We start from the raw sequence: 10,647 nt of genomic DNA on the forward strand, positions 1-10,647 counted from the left end.
TTATCAGGATTACGCACTCTGATCCACCAATTCACAAAAGCCTTGGTGAATGAAAACTCTTTAAGACTATGATAATCTGGTACAGTAACTTTGGAGTAGGTACCAAGCCTAATGCATGACTCCCAATGTTGATACACTGTCTTTAAAGTTCTAGTGCGAAAAATCTCTGGCAAACCCTCTAGAAGGTCTTGAGGATACCAAAATTGCTTAGAAAACCGATGAGGATAATATGGTTGGATCACCCGATAGTTACCTTGTCGCAAAGATAAATAGCTAGAAGGAAGACTTATGAGGTAATAAGCTTTTGTAACACTAATAGATTCATTATCAGTCTAGTGCACACGCTCCTTGTGGCACAATGCCAAGTGGTTCAACTTTTTGCCTTTGCAAGACATTATCAAAGTCTCAACTTGCAAATCATCAAAACACTTAGTAGAAAACTCATTCGTAATAAGTCATCCGTGGGGGATGGTTCCAAGAAGGAGAAATGAAATGGGTATCAAAATATTCACCTAACCATCCGTATAAATAATGAATAGGGAAAATAGATGCATTAGTCCTAGGCTTCGAAGAACAAGCGATTTCATTTAAGTCGTTGTAAATGCTTGCTAACACCGGAACAATAAGGCTAAATGTCTCACCTTGAGCCATTCTACTAGCTACCTTAAAGACTCCAGGATGAATCAAGTTGACACATTCCCAAGGAAGAACGAACTTACATGACCAACATGCCAAGAAAGCGGCCAAGTAAGTCTCTTTAACATCTGCCTCGGCTATGCCAAGGTTGTCAAAAAACATCCATCTCTAACTGAGTACAAGATTTAACATGATCAATTTCCCCAAAGGGGTTATGAGTCTCCTTAGGCCTCTATGCCTTATCTCTTGTAATTTTCTTTGGAGGTTTTGCATACTTCATGGAGCCTTTGTACCAAAATGACATCCAAGAGGCTAACTTGATTGAAGACTTCCCTTTTGCCTCAGAGCAAATTCGATGATATGCAAGGAATAAATTCCAACAACTTGGTGGGAATGAGAACTTTGTTGCATCATTAGATAACTCTTCCGCGCTCAGTACCATCTCATCATAAAAGATCCAATGATGGGTAGTCCAACAATACGATACAAGTCCTAAAGGGAGATGGAAACCTCTCCAATGGAAGTATGCAGGGTGTTAGTGGTAGGACACCAACGTTCACAAAAGACCCTAATCATAGAGGCATGATGGTCATAGCTGAATAAGGATGCAAAGATATCTTCATAAAGCTTACATTCTTTAAGAAATGGTCCATGCTGACCCAATAGCTCCTCAACCCATTTCCAATATCCTTCGGTAAAGAAAGATTCCCCAAGTACTTTGCATGAGCTTCCCCATTTGGCTTCTCCGTCACGAACATGAGAACCCAACAATCCAAATTCATCATGATCCTTAGTAGTAGTTGGGTGAGAGGAATTCAATAGCAGAACATCAGAAACAAGTTTCACCTTTAAGTTTTGAATTACTGATATTTATAAGCTTGCAAGATGCAACTCGGGACTAGGAAGAAATGTGTAATGGGTCATTTGTCACTGACATTGACAAAGATTGAAGGTTAGTTCTTATGCACTGACAAGGTAGTCCCTTCCTCAAAATCTTCACTATCATCCTCAAGAATGGTTACAGTCTTCTCCTTGAAACATTTGAAGAACGCCATCTTACACAAAAAAAAAGAGGTAGAAAAAGAGATAAATAAAATATGTGTCTAAGTTTTTAAATGCCACTATGCATTTAAGTCGGACCAATTTGGATGGGTGAAGACCTTAGCACTCAAGTTGTATTAAGTGCTGAAAGTACAACACTATATAGCATCAGGGCCATAACTTGTTTGCATAGATACCAAGTATTATTCCGATTTTAATTAAATATTAAAACTTGAACACCACTATATATTCAAGTCAAGCCAATTTACATGTGTGAAGACTTTAGCATATAAGTGTCGAAAATACGATATCGCTTCGTGTCAGGGCTACGACTTGATTATATAAGGGTCAAATTTTAAATATTCAAATTTTTTTTTATGGATATTTAATTTGCTTAAAAATTTGCCTCAAGTATTAAGATAATTTTTTTAATTATTAATTAATTAGATTAGATTAAACTAAATTACCTGAAATCAAATTCGCCTTTGCAAATAATGGAGATCGACATGCGTTCGAAAAAAGAAAGTCTTTTTCTTTCTTGAAACACCACTATGCATTCAAGTCAAGCCAATTTGCATAGGTGAAGACTTTAGCACATAAATGTCGAAAATACGACACCGCTTCACATCAGGGCTACAACTTAATTACATGAGGGTCAAATTTTAAATATTTATATTTTTTTATAGATATTTAATTTTGTTAAAAATTCACCTCAAATATTAAGGTAACTAAAAAAATAATTAATTAATTAATCAATTAATTAATTAAATTAACTGACATTAAATTCGTCTCTACAAATGATGAAGGCCGACATGTGTTTGAAAAAGGTAAGTCTTTCTCTTCCTTGAAAAAAAAAAAAAAAAGGGTCACGTGTCATTCATATATATCCATCCACTTTGATTCACGTGTCATTCATATGTATAAGTGTGATTCATTCATTTATATATATTCGAAAAAAAAAGCACTTACAAGTTTGAAGAGGTGAAGATTTCTTGTGGTGAATTCAAGTCGGGTTTCTCAAGTTGGGTTGAAGAACACTCAAAGATCAAAAGAGCTCTCTGAAAAAGTTCAAGTCAAGTTTCTCAACTATTGTCCCCTTTATATATAGAAAAAAATGTATATAGTGAAGACAAATTAAAAGAGGATTGAAAGTGTAAAGCAAGAAGGAAAACGAATTGGAAAATGATTCAAAGTGTAAAGCAAGTAGGAAAACGAAGTGGAGTTTGAAAAAAAAGTGGGAAGGAAATGCTTTTTTTTTTTTTTTTGAAAAAAAAAAAGGAAATTTCCTATTAAAATATTTATTTGAAAAAAAAAATTATTACTTCAAGACTCACTTCATCCACATGACAATGCATGTACGTGATGTGTCTTGAAGTGAGAGCATTTGTTGACATAAAAAAATTAGTGGATTAAATTACCACTAATTTGGTCTTCAAAATGAATAAATTTAATATACATATATATATATATATATATATATATATATATATATCCTCTTGTGGATAAGTTTCCCTAATCTCCAACTATAAAAAGGATAATAATAATAATAGGAAAATTATTATTATTATCTTGTTGGTAAAACTTCCCGGAGAAGAAAAATTGCTAAAATCAAGGAACTAAATCCCTTGAATTAAGCAACTAAAATTCGGGAATTTGAAATTCAAATTTCCTATCTTCACCTATAAATAGAGGTGTCTTCCATCAAGAGGGGAGGAAATTGAGAAATCAGAAAAATCCAAAAAGGAAAATCCTAAGGAGAAAATCCAAAGGTGACTTCGTACGGGAAAAGGGGCTTCACAAAAAAAAGAAAAGTTTCATTAAATCTCCCTACAAGTTCGATAAATGAAAAACAAACTGCTAAACGCGTTCTTCGCCATTCAACAAGATCATTCGGGAATAAGCTATTTGTGACCCTCGATTGATCTTCAAAATCAAGAAAACATCATCGTCGTCTTCCAAAGTGTGATCAAGGCAAAAGAATCAGAGGGAAAATATTCTTTTGGAAAGAATATTATTTTTGAGATTATACCCACAATATTTTAATTTCAATAAATATTTTGTTCGCATTATTTTCCTATTTTGTTTTGCTAATTTTACAGGACTAAAATTTATGAAATTTGTGCGTACACTTTTTTATAAATGGGATTTAAGTATTTTAAATTTTAAAGTACATTTTCGAATATAAAATTTCATTCTTTCGTTTCCTTACTATTGAATTAAAATAGAAAGGTGTAACTGACCCTTTGAAGAATTATTTTAACTTAGGAGGAAGAAAGAGAGAATATATGAAGCCTTTTACCATCACAAAATTCACATGAACAAGCACAAATAACTTTTCATTCACAATTGGCCACGACATTTTATTTAAGAAATTAAATCCATGGTATGGAAAACCACTTTATTTAGTCATGTGTGATTGTCATCTGTCCAACCTGAAACATTTCCTCCATTCACCATTCTAGCTTTCCTGGACCTCCACCGCGACATTGGGAGATGGGTGAGCAACCCCTACTCCATGGATTGGCTGCTTGAGGTGGAGTCTTGGGATCCTGGTGACAACCTACTGCTGGATTGGGCCCCTTACATGGGTCAAGGTAAACATCAGTGTCATCATCACCGTACTCATCCATGTCATCATCACCATTTACGTGCATGAGCAAAATCATGCTGATAAGAGTCAGACATATGAACCATTTCTTTATGCTAGAAAGTTCCATGATCTCTTTGTTTCTTTTTTCTTTAGCTTTCAACTTATGGCTAGTCATGTGAAGGGAGTTTATATATATATTTTGGATATGGGTAACATTGAGAAGTTGAATGGGATCTCTTTTCGATTTCATACTTTTTCAATTCATGCCTATTCGTTTCCTATTATAATTATCATTAGATTATCAAATTTTCCCTATTCGCTTCCTACCATAATTGTTATCAACCTATATATCTTTTCCACCAAAAAAACCTTATCAATATCCATACTACCTATAAAATTATGAGTTATTTGTCATTTTTTTTTATTTCCAAAAATACCTTTATCAATACTTATCTACACTACCTATAAAATTATGAGTTATTTGTCATTTTTTGATTTCCAAAAATACCTTTATCAATACTTATCCATACTACCTGTAAAATTATGAGTTATTTGTTATTTTTTTATTTCCAAAAATACCTTTATCAATACTTATCCATACTACCTATAAAATTATGATTTATTTGTCATTTTTTATTTCCAAAAATATCTTTATCAATACTTATCCATACCACCTATAAAATTATGAGTTATTTGTCATTTTTTAATTTCCAAAAATACCTTTATCAATACTTAATATCAACTTAAATGAGAATTTACTTTTATTTAGTTAGAGTTTTAATTAATTGACATAATAGAAACCATTCCTGAAATTATCATCACAAACTAGAAAGTAATTCAAAATTTAATCTTTTCGATACTAATAATCAATTTAAATGGGAATTTAATTTTTTTTATTTAATTTAGGTTTTAATTACTTGAGGAAGTTATTCTTGAATTTACTATCACAAACATCAATCCGTACTAATAATCAACTTAAATGGGAATTTAATCTTTTTGTTGTAAAACAAAGTGAGAGAAGAAGAAAGCAAGAAAGAGAGAATATAATGCATGGGAAAACTCTTTTGAATTTCATTAGAGGTCTTTCCCTTTTATAGGGAGTTACAAAAGATATTTATGGATGATCATCCACAAGTTACCATAGTAGTACAAAATCTCATATTTTATAACACTCCCCCTTGGATGATCATAATAATATGCCTCATTAAAACTTTACTAGGAAAAACCCTATGGGAAAAAACCTTAGTGAAGGAAAAAGAGTACAATATTCTTTTGGATTACTATAACTGCCTCGTTAAAAACCTTGCCAGTAATACCCAATGGGACAAAACCTGGACGAAGGAAAAAAGAGTGTAGCGTAATGATATTCTTATCAATTAGCTCCCCCTTATGTAGACATGATTATATTTTCTCTAGTAGCACAACATGAAGATCTTTGAGTTCGTGTATTCCAATGAGCTTCTTGAGTATCGTAGTTGACAATACCTTTATGAATAGATCTACTAAATTGCCACTTGATCTTATTTGTCGAATAACAATTTCATCACTCTTCTGAAGTTAATGAAAGTAAAAGACTTGGGCAATATATGCTTAATTCTATCACCCTTAATGTATCATTCTTTAATCTGTGCAATTCATGCAATATTATCTTCAAATAATATTGTCAGGTCACCTTTGACAAAGGGGGGTCCACATGATTCCCGAATATGCTAGATCATAGATCTTAGCTATATAAATTCACGACTTGCATCATGAATTGCTAGTATTTCTGAATGATTTGATGATGTGACCACCATTGTTTGTTTGACAGATTTTCATGAAATAACACCCATTGTAATTAAACACATACCCTGTTTGTAACCTACCTTTATGTGGATCTAAAATATATCATATATTTGCATATCCAAACAATTGTTGCTTTGATTCCCTCGAGTAAAATAGACCCATAGTAGTAGTTCCGCGAAGATAACACAATATATGTTTTGTATCATTCCAATGTCTTCGAGTTAGAGCAGACCTGTATCTTGCTAATAAATTGACAACAAAAGTTAATGTCTAAATGTGTACAATTAGCAAGATACATAAGTGCACCAATAACATTAAGATATGAAACTTCAGGACTAAATAATTTTTCATTTTTTTTCGCAAGGACGAAATGGGTCTTTTTTAACATCAAGTGGTCTAACAATCGTTGGAGAACTTAAAGGATGTGCTTTATCCATATAAAAACACTTCAAAACTTTCTTAATGTATGTTGATTGATGTACTAAAACTCCATTTGGAAAATGCTCGATCTGCAGACCAAGACAAAATTTTGTTTTCCCAAGATTTTTCATCTCAAATTCTTTTTTTCAAGTAATTTGTTGTTCTTGTGAGCTCTTTAAGAGTTTCAACAAGATTTAAGTCATCAACATACACTGAAATAATTGCAAATCCGATTTCTGATTTCTTAATGAAGATGCATGGGCATATAGGGTTATTCATTTACCCTTCTTTTAGCAAGTAATCGCTAAGGCGATTATACCACATGCGTCCATATTGCTTTAATCCATACAAGGATCGTTGTAACTTGATTAAGTACTTGCTATAAAGCTTTGTACAATTTGCTTCAGGCAATTTAAATCCTTCAGGGATTTTCATGTATATATCATTATCCATGGATTTGTATAAATATGTTGTAATAACATCCATGAGACACATATCTAGTTCTTTTGGAATTACCAAACTAATTAAGAAACGAAATGTGATTGCATCCATGATGGGAGAGTATATTTTCTTGTAGTCAATACCAGGTCTCTACGAGAAACCTTGTGCTAATACTAACAACAAGCTTTACATCTTCAGGTGTTTGGACTACAGATCCAAAAACTTCTTATTTTGTTAATGAGTTTAACTTTGCCTGCATAGCTTCTTTGCATTTTGGCCAATCATTTCTATGTCGACATTCTTCCACATTTCATGGTTCGGGATCTTCATCATTTCTTATGATATCAGAGGCCACTTGGAAAGCGAAAATATTGTTAATAACAATATTATTTCGATCCCATTTTTCTCCCATGTGTACATAACTTACTGAGATCTCACAATTTTCAAGTACTTGTGTTTCTTTGGGGGCTTCTCGTTTAATATGTGCCTCTTCAAGGGCTTTTTGTTCAATATGTGCCTCTTTATGGGCTTTTTGTTCAATATGTGTCTCTTTAGGGGTTTTTTGTTCAATATGTGTCTCTTCAGGGGCTTTCTACGTTATTTGTGCCTCTTCTGGGGCTATAGATTTATTAATTTTAAATTGATCAGTCATTTTGATGGCCTCTTTTAGAGTGTCAAGTTTTTCTTGGGTTCTCCTCTTTCGGGGAGTTACATCATTTGAGTCGACAGGTCTACCATGCTTCAGGCGTATCTTAGATTCATTTGTTAACTGTCCTACATGGACATCAATCCGTGCTGGAGTATTTGTAGGCCAGGATATATGACTTTGTCACTTTCTTTGTATGAACGAATGCATTTGGTAATTGATTTGCAAGATTTTGCAAATAAATAATATTTTAAACTTCTAGTTCACATTAATTGGTATGGGAGTCAAGATAAGTGAAAGTCAATACATTCCAAATAATTTCATGCCGTTTTTCTGGAACTGGCTCTTCTCCCCCTTAATGGTGAGAAAATTGTCTCATTAAAATGATAATCTACACAATATATCATTCTACCTTTTAAGTGTATAGGTAGACTAGTCACTAAATAAAAACTTCTTGTTTTATAATATACATCCATACAACCTTTTACCCTGGGGGACCAAGTTGGTCTTACAAGATTCTTCTGAATCTAGCATCGTATAAAGTGTCATTTACATGGAATCAAATACTACTAGTGACATGGTATAAGCTCTTCTGGAGCCTTTAATCAGGTTTCTATCACCTGATATAGTATTAACATTGTCTATCATTAATGTTGTGCAATTAATGAGACAAGAGTTTCATCAAAGTAACAAGTCATAAAACATTGTCATAAAGACCTCGTCTTTATAGAGTTGAAGAAATAATATCATAGAGAAATAGTTAAAATCAATGGAAAAATATTAGTCATTGATGATGACTTAATATGTTGTATAAAAGCAATGAGAGAATATACAACACAATAAAATATTCAAATTTGTACACAGCTTCAAAATATGAACTATTTATGTATAACTTCTAGTTACACAATATAATTTAAAGAAATTAAATAAATTAAAATTTAATATATGTCATAGCTTCAGGCCATGATTATTTTGTCAAAATAAGAAAATATTTAAAATTGTACATAGCTTTAGACTATGAACTATTTATGTATAACTTCTAGTTACACAATATAATTAAAAGAAATTAAAGAAATTAAAAGTTAATATCTGTCATAGCTTTAGGCTATGATTAATTTGTCAGAACACGAAAATATTTAAAATTGTACATAACTTCAGGCTATGAACCATTTATGTATAACTTCTAGTTACATAATATAATTAAAAGAAATTAAAAGTTAATATCTTTCATAGCTTCAGACTATGATTATTTTGTTAGAATAAGAAAATATTTAAAATTGTACATAACTTCAGGCTATGAACTATTTATGTATAACTTCTAATTACACAATATAATTAAAAGAAATTAAAGAAATTAAAAGTTAATATTTGTCATAGCTTCCAGCTATGATTATTTTGTCAGAACAAGAAAATTTTTAAAATTGTACATAACTTTAAGCTATGAACCATTTATGTATAACTTCAAGTTACATAATATAATTAAAAGAAATTAAAGAAATTAAAAGTTAATATCTTTCATAGCTTTAGGCCATGATTATTTTGTCAGAACAAGAAAATATTTAAATTTGTACATAGCTTCAACCTATGAACTGTTTTTTTATATAAATTTGTGCATAACTTTAGGCCATGAACTATTTATTATGTAGATTTGTGCATAGCTCTAAGCTATAAACTTTCATTATATAGATTTATACATAGCTTCAGGCTATGAACATTTATTTATTTATTTATTTTATTTTATAGCTTCTGGCTATATAATATTGTTTGGTATAACTTCCAGTTATACTGTATAATTAAAAACAAATAATTAGGGATTATATACATAACTTCTGGTCATGTATTTATAATTTTGTAATTTTCCTTATAACTTCTGGATATAGGAATTACACATATTTTTCATAACTTCTGGTTATGAATTTGCCCTATAATTTATAATTTATCCCATAACTTCTGGTTATGAATTTACCCTATAATTTATAATTTATCCCATAACTTCTGGTTATAAGGATTGTATATATTTATGCATTGGAATAAAATAAGTGAAAATAGAGAGTCAAAGGGTAATAAAGTAGAAAATCATGATATAAGTTTATCACATACCTTTTTGTGAGAAAGAAAAGAGAAAGTTTTTCTATTTCTCTGAAGGGAAGAACGTCTTTCTATTTCTCTAAAGAGAATAACGTCTTTCTTATTTCTTTGAATAGAGAAAAATCTTTATGTTTCTTTTGTAGAGACTATTCGTGTTGATAACGTGTTGTAAAACAAAGTGAGAGAAGAAGAAAGAAAGAGAAAATAGAATGCATGAGAAAACTCTCTTGAATTTCATTAGGGTCTCTCTCCCTTTTATAGGGAGTTACAATGATATTTATAGATGATCATCCACAAGTTACCATAGTGGTACAAAATCTCATATTTTATAACATTTTTATTTAGTTAAGGTTTTAATTAATCTCTTCATTTGTCTCCAATTTCTATTCCATCAACTATTTCAATAAGGATTTAATTTAATGTTTTAACTACTTGACTTAAAAGAAATTTGTATGTTCATAACTTCATTTTGATTTTACATTCCAATTCAATACTTCATTTTGATTTTATATTCAAATTCAATCCAAAAACTGCTCTAAAAAACTATGAAAGAAAAGGTTAATGTTTGTGGGAAACCTCTTAAACTGGGCATTCATCTCAAACACAATTTGGTGCCCCTATGGTACAACTGTCCATCCTTCATCCTATTTGAAGGAGCACCCCATGATCCACCGATATGATGTTTATCAGTCTCGACCATTAATTCTAATTTATTTATAATATATATGGGGAGAAGTTTAGTTATGGTAGGAGATCATCACAAAGTGTTTTTTTTTTTTTTAATTTTAGATTTAGAATTGGGATGAAGGATGGTAAGGGTAGTATATGTTTTTTTTTTTTTTTTTTAATAACAAATTTGAAGTATCTTTAATCATATTTGAGTGTGTTTTGAGAAAATAAATAAAATGAATACTCATATTTATTATTATTTTTTTTTCTTCTTATCCTAACCTATCTTTCATTTCTTCATTGAAATAAATTATTTTTAACATGAAACATT

The sequence above is a fragment of the Vitis riparia genome, chromosome 7 (assembly GCF_004353265.1).
Source record: "Vitis riparia cultivar Riparia Gloire de Montpellier isolate 1030 chromosome 7, EGFV_Vit.rip_1.0, whole genome shotgun sequence".
NCBI classification, from domain to species: domain Eukaryota; kingdom Viridiplantae; phylum Streptophyta; class Magnoliopsida; order Vitales; family Vitaceae; genus Vitis; species Vitis riparia.